This window comes from Cherax quadricarinatus, chromosome 13 (genome assembly GCF_038502225.1).
Source record: "Cherax quadricarinatus isolate ZL_2023a chromosome 13, ASM3850222v1, whole genome shotgun sequence".
Lineage (NCBI taxonomy): Eukaryota > Metazoa > Arthropoda > Malacostraca > Decapoda > Parastacidae > Cherax > Cherax quadricarinatus.
The window spans coordinates 16837630-16852680 of NC_091304.1; the positions used below are offsets into that span (position 1 = coordinate 16837630).

General features: G+C 40.3%; 1 long non-coding RNA gene across 23 annotated transcripts in view; it reads right to left on the reverse strand.

Moving 5' to 3' along the window:
• Positions 1-15051, reverse strand: part of LOC128688696 (uncharacterized) — a 51611-nt gene that overhangs the window by 9559 nt on the left and 27001 nt on the right. For 15 of the 23 annotated variants that reach the window (XR_011391948.1, XR_011391944.1, XR_011391945.1 and 12 more), the window contains 4 exons: positions 7629-7673; positions 5282-5311; positions 4768-4829; positions 191-252 (listed from right to left, as the gene is read on the reverse strand). This is a non-coding gene — a long non-coding RNA (uncharacterized lncRNA). Of the gene's footprint in view, positions 1-190; positions 253-4767; positions 4830-5281; positions 5312-6910; positions 6961-7136; positions 7239-7628; positions 7674-15051 lie in introns of all 23 variants that reach the window. The other 8 variants (XR_011391954.1, XR_011391941.1, XR_011391951.1 and 5 more) reach the window with 5 other exon arrangements.

The window sequence follows — 15051 nt, forward strand, 5'->3', positions numbered from 1 at the left end:
GAACCAAGGCACATCCCTAAAGTATCCTGGTTTCTAAAAATTAATTTTAATAAGAATTTAGATTCAACAATACTGAACAAAACCAATTAACAATGGCTACTAACAGCCAGTTCAATACTGGCCTAGCAGAACTAAAGGAAGCTAATTCAATGCTACACAATACTTTGAAAATAAAATTTCAAATGTTTACCTGATCATGTGGTGGCTGCTCTGCATTTCACAATCCATTTTCTGCAATGCCCCTCTTGAGATCTGTTAAGAAAGTATGGCCTTAAGTCTACTAGCAACTGAAAATGCAGCACTTAACAAAACCTTTTATTAATACAATGTTTTACCAAGCGGAGAGCTGTACATTTTAAGCATATGCTAATGTTGGGACAGGCTACGGCAATAAGAAATTCTGATAGTGCACCTCTTGGTTAACAACTGGTTTTCACTACATTCACAAGTTAATCATATAATCATGGGAACTGCTAGACCATTAAGAGTGCTTGGGGAATGGAAGGCAATAAGGTTCTAACAACCACTAGCATGAGAGCACCTAAGGTTAAGAGCATGTAGACTAAGGAATGAGAGAGAATAATTCATCCCTCATATTTGCTCCATGAATTACCTTTTGATTTTTTTTTTTTTCCAACAAGTCGGCCGTCTCCCACCGAGGCAGGTTGAGCCAAAAAAGAAAAAAATCCCCAAAAAGAAAATACTTTTATCATCATTCAACACTCGCCACACTCACATTATCACTGTTTTTGCAGAGGTGCTCAGAATACAACAGTTTAGAAGCATACACAAAGATACACAACATATCCCTCCAAACTGCCAATATCCCAAACCCCTCCTTTAAAGTGCAGGCATTGTACTTCCCATTTCCAAGACTCAAGTCCGACTATACGAAAATAACCTGTTTCCCTGAATCCCTTCACTAAATATTACCCTGCTCACACTCCAACAGATCGTCAGGTTCCAAGTACCATTCGTCTCCATTCACTCCTAACACTCACGCACGCTTGCTGGAAGTCCAAGCCCCTTGCCCACAAAACCTCCTTTACCCCCTCTCTCCAACCCTTTCGAGGACGACCCCTACCCCACCTTCCTTCCCCTATAGATTTATATGCTTTCCATGTCATTCTACTTTGATCCATTTTCTCTAAATGACCAAACCACCTCAACCCTTCTGCTTTCTGACTAATACTTTTATTAACTCCACACCTTTTCCTAATTTCCACACTCCGAATTTTCTGCATATTTACACCACACATTGCCCTTAAACAGGACATCTCCACTGCCTCCAACCGTCTCCTCGCTGCTGCATTTACCACCCAAGCTTCACACCCATATAAGAGTGTTGGTACTGGTACTACTATACTTCCATACATTCCCTTCTTTGCCTCCATAGATAGAGTTTTTTTGACTCCACATATACCTCAATGCACCACTCGCCTTTTTTCCCCTCATCAATTCTATGATTAACCTCATCCTTCATAAATCCATCCGCCGACACGTCAACTCCCAAGTATCTGAAAACATTCACTTCTTCAATACTCCTCCTCCCCAATTTGATATCCAATTTTTCTTTATCTAAATCATTTGATACCCTCATCACCTTACTCTTTTCTATGTTCACTTTCAACTTTCTACCTTTACACACATTCCCAAACTCGTCCACTAACCTCCGCAATTTTTCTTTAGAATCTCCCATAAGCACAGTATCATCAGCAAAAAGTGTCAATTCCCATTTTGAATTTGATTCCCCAAAATTTAATCCCACCCCTCTCCCGAACACCCTAGCATTTACTTCCTTTACAACCCCATCTATAAATATATTAAACAACCATGGTGACATTACACATCCCTGTCTAAGACCTACTTTTACCGGGTAGTCTCCCTCTCTTCTACACCCTAACCTGAGCCTCGCTATCCTCATAAAAACTCTTTACAGCATTTAATAACATACCACCTACTCCATATACTTGCAACATCTGCCACATTGCTCCTCTATCCACTATCATATGCCTTTTCTAAATCCATAAATGCAATAAAAACTTCCCTACCTTTATCTAAATACTGTTCACATGTATGCTTCAATGTAAACACATCCCCTACCCACTCTGAAACCTCCTTGCTCATCTGCAATCCTACATTCTGTCTTGCCTCTAATTCTTTCAATTATAACCCTACCGTACACTTTTCCTGGTATACTCTGTAAAAATTATAGAGGAATAAGTTTACTGTCTCTTTCGTCCCCTTTCCCTTTGTATAAAGGGACTATACATGCTCTCCGCCAATCACTAGGTACCTTCCCCTCTTTCATACATTTATTAAACAAAAGTACCAACCACTCCAACACTATATACCCCCCTGCTTTTAACATTTCTGTCATGATCCCATCAGTTCCAGCTGCTTTACCCCCTTTCATTCTACGTAATGCCTCACGTACCTCCCCCACACTTGCATTCTGCTCTTCTTCACTCCTAAAAGATGGTATACCTCCCTGACCAGTGCATGAAATTACCGCTTCTCTTTCTTCCTTAACATTTAAAAGTTCCTCAAAATATTCTTGCCATCTACCTAATACCTCCATCTCCCCATCTACTAACTCCCCTACTCTGTTTTTAACTGACAAATCCATACTTTCCCTAGGCTTTAACTAACTCCAAATTTTTTTTTTCATAAAAATTTCTTGACAGTGCCTCTCCCACTATCATCTGCTCTCCTTTTGCACTCTCTCACCACTCTTTACCTTTCTTTTACTCTCCATATACTCTGCTCTTCTTATAACACTTCTGCTTTGTAAAAACCTCTCAAGCTACCTTTTTCTCTTTTATCACACCCTTTACTTCATCATTCCACCAATCACTCCTCTTTCCTCCTGCCCCCACCCTCCTATAACCACAAACAAATCAAATCGTAAGTATATTGCTTTATATTATTATTTGACTTGGTTACTTTTATTTAGGTAGGATGTAACATATGTGCTCAAAGTTCAAGTCTTGATTGTTTAACTACTGCAATTATCGCTCATTGCTCGTTACTCTGCCGGCTTCTGTTGCTGGGCAGCAGCTGTCCACAGAGCTATCACGAGATCGAGGGGGGAGGGTGTTCTCACCTCGCCTGAAGTATTCAGTCTGGTCTAGACTCTTGGTGGTTGGGCGTATTTCTGACAAGTGCCTAAATCTCCCTCATTGGCCCTTGTTGGAAGATAGTCTATTGTCTCATTGTTGTTAGTTTTGGAGAGACTGTTCACAGAACACTGTAGAGACTTACTGATTTTCAACGTTGTACCGAGGTTGTGTCGCAAAGAGACACTGAGCAACTCAGGTCCTGAGCTGTAGCTTCTGACCTAATTTGTACTGGTTTCTGTGTATTGTCATAGTCGGGGATTTTCTTATGCTGAACTTAGATTCAGTAGTATGGGAGTTTGGCAACTTTTGTGGAGGATCTGCAGATGGTCCCTACTTAGTGTACTTATATTATCTCCTTGATTGTGTTGCAGTCGCTTGTTATATTGCTATTGGGCTTAGCATTCTTTTTATTGTTCAAGCAGACTGTTCTGGTTGCCAGTCGGTCAAGAAGTTAGTTTATGCGAGGACTTCGTTAGTCACTTGTTTAAGTCTAGTCAAGTCGTGAGACAAAGAAATACTTAGAGCACTTACACAATTACTTTTACATGTTTGTAATATCTTATTAAATGTTAATGTACCAGACGGTACTTAAGAATTATAAATGTGATGTGCTTTCAGCACAATAATATTGTACACGAGAGAAGTGATTAATATTTTGATTACTGTGATTAATTTAATTTGATATACACCTAGACAAATTAATAAATGTATTAAATTTTATTTTCTCTAGTTAGTAGCCTACCAGTTGTAATCCTGAAGCACTATTGAATCGTACTGAATTCTAATGGATAATTGGACAAGGATACTGACTAATTCTTACGAAAACCCAGTAACAGGCTGGATGCTAGAAGGGCAGTATTCACTGGAGATCAAAGTTTTTTAGAATCGCATTTTTTGTAACATCTCCATACCTTTCCCTATCTGCTAATCCCCTCCTGAGTGCACGAATGTACAGGTACACCACCAATTTTCCGGCATCCCAGGTTCCCAAGTTTTGTTGAACCAACAGTGATCAACACTAACTCACTAAGTACACACTTCCCATATGTCTAAAGCACCATGGACTTAAAACCTTAAATTGAAGAAATTGAAATTTTTTTATTTAATTAATATACATTTCAGGAGATATATTAATCAATCAATCTGGAAGTCGAGAGTAACGTACTGAAACGCCACATTCCAGTTTTTCCTGTACTGAAATGCCACATTGCAGTTTTTCCTAACAGTTGAACTGTTTCTATATTGACTGGTTTAGGCTTAACACTACCAATGACACTCATCTCTTAGAAGCCATAGCTAGGATTAAATTTAAGCAAAATAAGCTCACAAAAGTGAGGTACCACCAGCAAGTGCAGTGTACAAACAACCTACATAAGCACAGCTACACAAAGCCATTTCTGGGAAGCCCAGTAAATTGGTCTGACAGGTGCAGGAATTTAAAGTTCCTGCTTGTCATTTTGTCTAGACTAAAAGTTTTTTTTTTTTATTATTTAAGGAAACAGTATACAATCTACATGTTATACATTACTGAACTAAACCAGTTAGCAATTGCTACTAACAGCCAGTTCAATACTGGCCTAACAGAACTAAAGGAAGCTAATTCAATGCTTAACAACATTTTGAAAATAAAATTTTAAATGTTTACCTGATCATGTGGTGGTTGCTCTGCATTTCACAATCTATTTTCTGCAATGCCCCTCTTGAGATCTGTCAAGAAAGTATGGCCTTAAGTTTACTCTACTAGCAACTGAAAATGCAGCACTTGACAAAACCTTTTATTAATACAATGTTTTACCAAGCGGAGAGCTGTACGTTTTAAGCATATGCTAATGTTGGGACAGGCTACAGCAATAAGAAATTCTGATAGTGCACCTCTTTGTTAACGAATGGTTTTCACTCCATTCACAAGTTAATCATATAATCATGGGAACTGCTAGACCATTAAGAGTGCTTGGGGAATGGAAGGCAATAAGGTTCTAACAACCACTAGCATGAGAGCACCTAAGGTTAAGAGCATGTAGACTAAGGAATGAGAGTAAGAAAATTCTACATTTACACACCTAAGTAATGAAAGAAATACTGTACTGCATTTAAATTCCACCCTCCCTTATATGATAAACAGTTCCAGAATCTGCCAACATGGGGGAAAAAGAATTTACCTTGTTTGATATTCAGTCCAATGATAAAACCTGCAAAGAAGCACTAAATTAATATATGCTTTTAAATAGTATATAAAAGTGCCATAATTCATACAATCAGCAAGACTAATCAAAGTCGTCAACATAGTTACGATAAAAGCAAAAATTTGTCATCATGTACACTGACAATTTATCATTAACCAATGCCAAAATTCAATTTTCTTAAAATTTTTATACATTTAAATGACCTGAATTACCACACCAGACAACAGCAACAAAACCTTTCCCTATTACAAAATACAGTGGAACCTTGAGTTACAAGTGCCCCAACATCAGTTTTTCGAGTTAGAAGCTGTTTGGTCAATTTTTTTCCAGTTATGAGAGCTTTAGAACACCGCCACTAGTTGGCACCACGAATGCCACAGCTCAACAGTGCACGTGTTAACCTGACTCAAGAAATCGTAATGACACGATTGCAAACAAACCATACCCCCGGCCGGGATTGAACCCGCGATCATAGTCTCAAAACTCCAGCCCGTCGCGTTAGCCACTAGACCAGCTAGCCACAATAAGATTCATCCAACTAGGTATATTTCTACACCATAGGAAGGTTAGCACAGGCACCACTGACCACAAATACTAACCTTCCTATGGTGTAGAAATACCTAGTTGGATGAATCTTATTGTGGCTAGCTGGTCTAGTGGCTAACGCGACGGGCTGGAGTTTTGAGACTATGATCGCGGGTTCAATCCCAGCCGGGGGTATGGCACGTGTTAACCTTACTGTGGAAGCATTTTTCTGGTGTTGTGCTGTAGTTTCGTGGAGCTATTTTGCCAAATTTCTCTTTTCTAACAATGGGTCCTAAGAAAGGAAGTGCAAAGGACAGTGCCAAGAAGAAAGATGATATCCAATGAATTAAAGAATGAAATCCTAAACATTTGCGAGGTGTGGGGGTTGTGGACTTCGCCGGGCAGTACCAGCATAGTACATACTTCTACGATATGTACAATACTAAAGCAGAAAGAGTTGATAAAGGCTATAGCGCCAGCCAAGGAAGTTACAATAATGCAAGTCCAACGATAAAGTGTAGCATTAAGAGTAGCAGGAAGCCTATCTTTTCCACTCTCCACCTCCGGCAGAATCTGTTCTCCAAGTTAAATACGTACACTTCATAAAACCAGCATTTCTTTACATTCTCTATTATGTTTGTTTTCATACAATATTTCTTATTCATAAATACAGTTTTAGTGTTGTGCTTATGAAACTAGGGATCTAGTGCAGTTAGCCTCACAAGTACTCAGTTTTCAGAGGGGGAAGAATGGGAAGATATGGGCAGAGTGGGAGTGGCCACCACCACTTCACATAATGACATTTTATTCAGAGTATATATCATGTTATATTTTTTGTCATATTAAGAGCAATTTTGATAAACTGTAGAGTTGACAGTGTTCTACTGATTTTCTGCCTCCCAAAAGCAGGAATTATGCAGCAATGGATTAATGGCATTTAAATTAATTTCAATGAGGAAAATTGATCTGATATACGAGCTAGCTCACGGAACAGATAAAACCAAGTCAAGGTACCACTGTAGTTTCAAATGCTAAGCTTAGAGCTGCACTCAAATTTATAACGAACTAATGTTTAGCTACCTGATCAGCAGCAAGTCCTCTGTCTTGCACTTCTCATTCCACTACTGCACCTAGGAAACCAATATTACAAACAGTATATACTGAAACATTGTTCTGTAAAATACCCTAAGATAATGTTTCAGTTATTGTGTTGTAACCAATGAGTGTATATTTGAACAATGCACCTTTGGTCTCACAGGCCACACAAGTTACTTAGAAAAGAAAAATATTGGAAAACACAAGAAACCTTCGAATTGGAGTAAATAAAGGAATACTGGGTGGGTGGCATTCACCGCTGCTGCCATACGCCACTCATTTTCTGCCAACTTTGCGCCTATCTCGATAAGTACTGATGGCAAAAAAAATTTTTTAGGCTTAAAACACTAAAATGAGTTTCAGAAAGGGGCCTGCAACAGTCAAAGGGTTAACCACCTGCTAACAAATTGCACTAATTATCTGAACACCACCTCGATACCCAAACTCTCCTAATCTGACATCCCTCTTGCATACTCTCTCAAATTCTTTTACTAATCTCTGCAACCTCCCCCTCTCCCAGCCATATCCATCTCTCCAAATACAAACAAATTTTTAGGCAGATACTGATATCAAAATTAGAAGACACCAATCCTGATAGTGAACACTAGGATGTTGAGGTGTGGGACTGACAGGGAATTACATCTTTCATTTTATATAGAGTAAATTACCCATTTGTGGAGAAAAAAAAAAAAAAAAAACTTACCACTGATAAGGATATTAACTTGTCCCAGTGATGCAACATCATTACCTGTTGAAGAAATTATTTTAATTACAATTTCCTTCCAAATCTTACAGTAACTTCCCTCAAAATTAAGCCATGTCACCCTTCGACAGGTTCACAAAAAGATAATCTTAGTGTGAGTTTTTAAGGGTCCATTCTCTGCCCCAAATTTAAGCAACCACCAAAATAAGAGTAACTTCAGTGATGGATTGTAAGGGGAAAATGCAGCCTTGAGACCCCGCCCCCCCCACTTCAAAAAAAAATCTGTCCAGTACAGTATGAAGAATTATTTGTATTTAAGTAACCCCCCCCCCCCAACTGGATAACACTGATGTCAGCAGTTGAACAGTGGTACACGAAGAGGCCTACTGGCCCAAGCTAAGCAGGTCTACTGCTTTCCTTTATCTACATTCTTCCAACTGTAATCTATTGTTCAATGTATTGTCCTTAGCATTTTCAACACCTATTCCATTTATACATTTCATCCATTCCCTCCCCCCCTTCATTCTACATCATTCCAAAAATGCGTATTCTTATCTTCATAGGAAAGACTTCTGGTTTAGAAAGATGCTCAAGTAAATATGTACTAGGACATTAGAAAATGTTCTGATCCTGGGACTTATCACTTCTAACGTGCAGAGGCTAAAAAGTTTATATAGGCGGAGAGAGGTGCGAGTGATGAACAGTGACCTGAAGAATGCCATATTGGGATGAGGACAGGTAGATATAGGAGTCACATGATCACATTCTCTCCTTGTCCTCATCCCAATATGGCATTCTTCAGGTCACCATGCATTACTTGTACTCGCTCTCTGCCTATAAACTGCTTTTTTAAACTGTACGTTAGAAGTGATAAAAAGTCCCAGGATCAAAACTAACAAGTTCTAGTGTTTCCTTAGGTGCTTTTCTAATCCATTTCAAGATTTGTACAAGCCACAAGTTTTTTTTTTTTGCAAATTGCTAGAGGTAGAATGAAAGTGCTTACAGTGATGCAGCCAATCCCTTCCATACACCTCAGTGTATGGGGACCAAGAGGTCCATAAATGGAAAACAGGAATAAAGTATATGTAAATAACGTGCTAAAATTATCTAATCAAGACAGGACTCTCAGCAAGGTTAAAGTTGGAAAAACAGATTTATAAAGAATATAGGAAAGCACTGGTTTGGCAATAGAGGTGTGGAAGAGTGGAACTAAATGTCACTGAAGCTAAAAATTTTAGAGTTTTAAGAATAGATTGGACAAATGAGTGGGTGTGAATTTTACCAGACTATTGTTAAAAATGGTATAAAATGCCGACAAGCTGAAAATTAAGACTTGCAACAGTTGGGTATCCTTATGGATGAAATGATGGACTGATTACGTGTATTTCATTACTGCTGCTCCCTCTGTATTTGACAGAAGCCTAGTGTAGGCAAAATATTACGTCAATAAAGATACCCAATTGACACACGAGAAACATTGCAGAAGGGTTACTGGACCATGAAATGCAGGTCCAAGTCACCTATTGGCTTGAGCCACTGACCGAACCTAGACAGGCAAGGTCATATCCACTGGTGTATTTAACCTATTTTTAAAACTAAAACATTTTAGCTTTATTGACCGTACTCAGGAGTTTGTTCCACTCGTCCACATCTATCATCAAACCAGCACTTTCCTATATCCTTCCTGAATCTAAATATTTCCAGCTTTGAACCACTGCTGCGAGTCCTGTCTTACCTAGATGTTTTTAGAACATTTACATTCCCTTTATTCCTGTCTTCCCGCTTATACACTTTAATCAAGACCCCCCCTAATTCTATGCCACGTCTATCAGAAATTCTGAAATTCAAAAAGTTTTGAAAACCGAAGTTTCTTCGTGGAGTATGGTGCTGGGTCACACTGCCATATGGCAGCATTGAGAATCATTCTGAACTTTCAAAAATCCTGAAATTCAAAACAATACCAGCCCCAAGGGTTTTGGATAAAGGGACGTGGACCTGTACATGGGATCAACTGTCATCCTTTCTACGTTTTCTGGTGCATTTGTATCTTCTGTAATACGGTAACTAGAATGGTGCAGCATAATCTAAACGAGTTGAAGAACTTGAGGACTTCTTATTTATGCTTCTTGATATGAACCAATGATTCTGTGTATTATTGCAATCATTTATGCACTGTTGTCTGTTTTAAATTACTGCTAACCAGAAGTCTCAAACCTTATTTCAGTCAGTAATATTAAGATCCACATTTAGTTTATGTGGCATGGTTATTTTCCTGTCCAATGTTTAGAACTTGGCATTTGTCTATATTAAACTGCATCTACCACTTCTCCAACCACTATCATCCTATTCAAGTTTTCCTGGAGTGCTCTAATGTCTCCATGAGAATGAATTAAGCAGCCTATTTTGGTGTCATCAGGAAACTTGCTTGTGTTGGTATGTATTCCCTCATCCATGTAGTTTATGTAAATTTAACAGAGGGCCCCAACACCGACCCCTGTGGAACACCACTTGTTATGTACCTCCACTGATTACTTCCCATTTATGCAAACTGCTATCCATTTGTCAGCCATGCCTCTCCTCTAATATGGAACTATCAAAGCCTTACTGAAGTCCATATACACTATATTCATTACCATTATCTACCTCCTCAAATACCTTAGTGACAAAAAGGTAAATTCGTAAGGCAGGAACTCCTTAGTAAAACTGCCGAGATTTATAAATCACTACGCCGCACAAGAGGGCTACGAATTGCCTTGGCAATTGATTCCATAAATTTCCCCTACTATGGAGGTATTGGTCTATTGGTTAGGGTCACAAGTGACATGGTCCTTTAGACAAATAGATAAATTAAAACCTAACAAATCACAGAGCCCTGATGAACTGTATGCAAGGGTTCTAAAAGAATGTAGAGGAGCTTAGCAAACCTTTGGCTAATGTTTTCAAAATATCACTACAAACTGGCATAGTGCTGGTAAGTGGAAAATGGCAAATGTGATACATATTTTTAAATCGGGTGACATGTCCTTTGCTTTGAACTGTAGACCAGTAAGCCTAACCTCCAGTGGGAAAATTTATGGAATCAATTGCAGAGGCAATTCATAGCCATCTTGAAAAGCATAAATTTATCAAGGATTCTCAGATTCACAAAAGGGTGTTCCTGCCTTATGAATTTATTACCTTATTTCACTAAGGAATTCGAGGTAGATCATGATAATGAATGTGATACATATATGGACTTCAGTAAGGCATTTGATAGTTCCAGATCAGAGGCTATCGAGGAAAATTAAGGCACAGAATTGGTAAAAAAAATTTCCTTAATAGAGGCACGGTTGACAGATAGGCAGCAGTTTTTTGCATAAATGGGGTTCAGAAATCAGTGGGGAAGTGTCAAACTATTCGACAGGGGTCAGTCTTGGGTCCCTTCTTCACTATCTACACGACAGACAAGGGAGTAAATAGTGACATAAGCAACTTTGCCGACACCAAAATTGGCCTTCAAATTCATTCTGACGAGGACATGGGAGCACTCCAGGAAGATTTGAATAGACTAATGCAGTGGTTGGAGAAGTGGCAGATGCAGTTTAATACAGTGGTACCTTAGTTCACAAACTCCCCATCATGCAAACTTTTCAGGATACGAACCGTCTTTTGGTCAATTTCTTTTGCTTCTGGATACAAACCTCCCCCTCAAGGGAGGTTCCTTAAATAAAAATATTTGTTTCTTTGCAAAGGTTACAATGTGCATTTACATATATGACTGGAGTAAAGAGCCACTACTTAAGTCTAGACAAGAAGTTTACTAGTAGTGGTTACCAATGTTTTGCTGATGGTGGCGCCAACTACTGGCAGCCTTTTCAAGTTTCTCCTATCTGTTATTATATTACGTGTTATGATTACTACTACAGTGTATTAATTACAATTATTATTAGTATGTACGTGGTGATGGGCTCTTGATCTAAGGAATTGGATCCGTGCTCCAGTTCCCTAAATTAATAATACGCATATATCAACCCATAAACGGTCCAAACGTATATATACGTTCTCTACCGTAGTGCCCCAACAAAAAAAACAAATTTCAAATTTGTGCCAAATGCTTCAAAATAGAAGTTGGTAACCCTCTGGGTGGCTGTAGGTACAGCTGCGACGACCACGGCTATCTCAAGTGCCAACCACGGGTCAAAAGGAAGACGAGGCGTGCCACTGAGTGACCGCAGCAGACCCTCGGGATACGTAATTTTGTCTTTTGTACAAATTTCTTACACAATGCCTCGCCCAAAGACAGTATTTGCATACAATCAGCAAGAAGCTCAGGAAGCAATTAAAAACTATGAAAAAAAGCTAGAGAAACGAAGAAGGCAGCAGCATAGTGGGGGGCAGCTGGCTGCCAGTGTCGCCACTGTGATCATGTCTTCGCCTATACGTACGTACGTCTGTCTGTCTCTCTGTCTGTCTGTCTGTCTCTGTCTGTCTCTGTGTCTGTGTCTGTCTCTGTGTGTGTCTGTCTGTGTGTCTGTGTCTGTCTGTGTGTCTGTGTCTGTCTGTGTGTCTGTCTGTCTGTGTGTCTGTGTGTCTGTGTCTGTCTGTGTGTCTGTGTCTGTCTGTGTGTCTGTGTCTGTCTGTGTGTCTGTGTCTGTCTGTGTGTCTGTGTCTGTCTGTCTGTGTCTGTCTGTGTCTGTGTCTGTCTGTCTGTGTCTGTCTGTCTGTGTCTGTCTGTCTGTGTCTGTCTGTCTGTGTCTGTCTGTCTGTGTCTGTCTGTCTGTGTCTGTCTGTCTGTGTCTGTCTGTCTGTGTCTGTCTGTCTGTGTCTGTCTGTCTGTGTCTGTGTCTGTCTGTGTCTGTGTCTGTCTGTGTCTGTGTCTGTCTGTGTCTGTGTCTGTCTGTGTCTGTCTGTCTGTGTCTGTCTGTCTGTGTCTGTCTGTCTGTGTCTGTCTGTCTGTGTCTGTCTGTCTGTGTCTGTCTGTCTGTGTCTGTCTGTCATACATACCTACCTACCTACCTACCTACCTACCTACCTACCTACCTGCCTACCTGCCTACCTGCCTGTCTGCCTGTCTGCCTGTCTGTCTCTGTCTGTCTGTCTCTGTCTGTCTGTCTCTGTCTCTGTCTGTCTCTGTCTCTGTCTGTCTCTGTCTGTCTGTCTCTGTCTGTCTGTCTCTGTCTGTCTGTCTCTGTCTGTCTGTCTCTGTCTGTCTGTCTCTGTCTGTCTGTCTCTGTCTGTGTCTCTGTCTGTCTTGACCACACCTGTGGTTACACGTGACAACCTCACCACTAATCACAGATAAACAAGCTAGGTGTGGAGTTATGGATTGGGAAGATACTAGAGTGGGAGAGCAAACAGAGGATGCTTTCTGCCTTTGCCGGTGTCACCATCACTTGCCATATTATGGCCTATTTTATTCATTCTACAGTATATACATCATGTTTATGGTATTAATATTGTTTATGTCGCATTAGATGAACTGCAATAGATAACTAAGCCATAGAGTTGATCATTATTTTGTCATGCCTACTGCAAGTTAATAAAAGTATTAGTCAGAGAGCAGAAGGGTTGTTGAGGTGGTTTGGTCATTTAGAGAGAATGGATCAAAGTAGAATGACATGGAAAGCATATAAATCTATAGGGGAAGGAAGGCGGAGTAGGGGTCGTTCTCGAAAGGGTTGGAGAGAGGGGGGTAAAGGTTTTGTGGGCGAGGGGCTTGGACTTCCAGCAAGCGTGCGTGAGCGTGTTAGATAGGAGTCAATGGAGACAAATGGTACTTGGGACCCGACGATTTGTTGGAGTGTGAGCAGGGTAATATTTAGTGAAGGGATTCAGGGAAACCGGTTATTTTCATTTAGTCGGACTTGAGTCCTGGAAATGGGAAGTACAATGCCTGCACTTTAAAGGAGGGGTTTGGGATATTGGCAGTTTGGAGGGATATGTTGTGTATCTTTATACATATATGCTTCTAAACTGTTGTATTCTGAGCACCTCTGCAAAAACAGTGGTAATGTGCAAGTGTGGTGAAAGTGTTGAATGATGAAAGTATTTTCTTTTTGGGGATTTTCTTTTTTTGGGTCACCCTGCCTCGGTGGGAGACAGCAGACTTGTTGAGAGTAAAAAAAATTTAATTAATTTTTATAATGCACATATGAATTCAGTAGTGGTTTGGTTGTGTACAGAATGTTTTAATTGTCCTTCCAGATCAGTGAGAAATTGTTTTATGGTGCTGCTTACAAACAGAAATCCAAATATGTCTGTTTTTGAGTAAAGTGACTTGGAACCAGAGCCAGCTGACCTGGAATTGCTTGACAGTGATGAATACTTGCCACCAGATGCACATGGGTCAAGTGATGAAAATAGGCCATAATAATAATAATAAAAAAAAGCCTAAATTAGCCAAGGGAAAGAAAGGTATTAGAATTGAGGATTATTATAAAAAAGAAGTGCTAAGCCACAAGGGCTATACAGCGCTGCAGGGTAGGAAAGGAGGAGAGGGTATTGGGCAGCAGAAGGGGGGGAGGGGTGATCAGTAGGTTATAGAAAACAGCAGGGCAGGGGATAGTGCAGGGTAGAGGGTAGCAAGAGATCGAGGTAGAAAGGGATGAAGGTATCAAGAGTTTGTGAAGTCAGTCAGTTGTCAAAAAGTCAGAATCCGGATGAAAGGTGGGTCCATAAGCGAGAAGGGAAAGTAGAGAGAGCAGCGGAGCGAAGACGACGTTGGAGGTAAATTCTGAATGCTCGTTGATAAAGTGGGCGGTCTAACATTATGTGGCTGACCGATAATGGAACCTGAATTCTCGGAGAGGAGCCGGGCGCCTCTCCACGAGATACCCATGATTAAGACTAATATGGCCAATGCGGAGACAGGAGAGAGTAGTCTCCCAACCTCGGCACTGGTGACAAGAAGACGGTCAGTAACCAATGTTGTTGCCAACGGGTGTGAAGGTGGGTAGCTATTGCAGCAAAATAGTCCGTAAATGGAACACTTCTATATGAAACTGGTAGGTCATGTACTGCTGACCGTGCAGCAATGTGCCTGTTCATTGCCCTGTACGTCAACATGACCAGGGACCCAACAAAATACTATACGCTTGGTAGAGATGTGGCATAGCCAAAGTTGGAAACAGGACTAAGGGGCGAGGTGTATCAAATTTCCGTATAGCCTGTAAAGGACTAAGGGAGTCAGACAACCACAAATGATGACACAGGCATAGATGCAATACGGATAGGTGCTGCAAGAATGGCATACAATTCAGCAGTAAAGATACTAGCCGAAGATAGTAAATGCCCTAGTATGACGCTGTCCGGAAACACTGCTGCGAATTCTACACCGTCAGAAGTCTTAGAGCCATCTGTGTACACTGCAATGGAATGAGAATGAGAGTGGAAGTGGTCAAGAAAAAGAGCTGGAAGCTACCATAGACAGTTGGGCTTTCAAGCA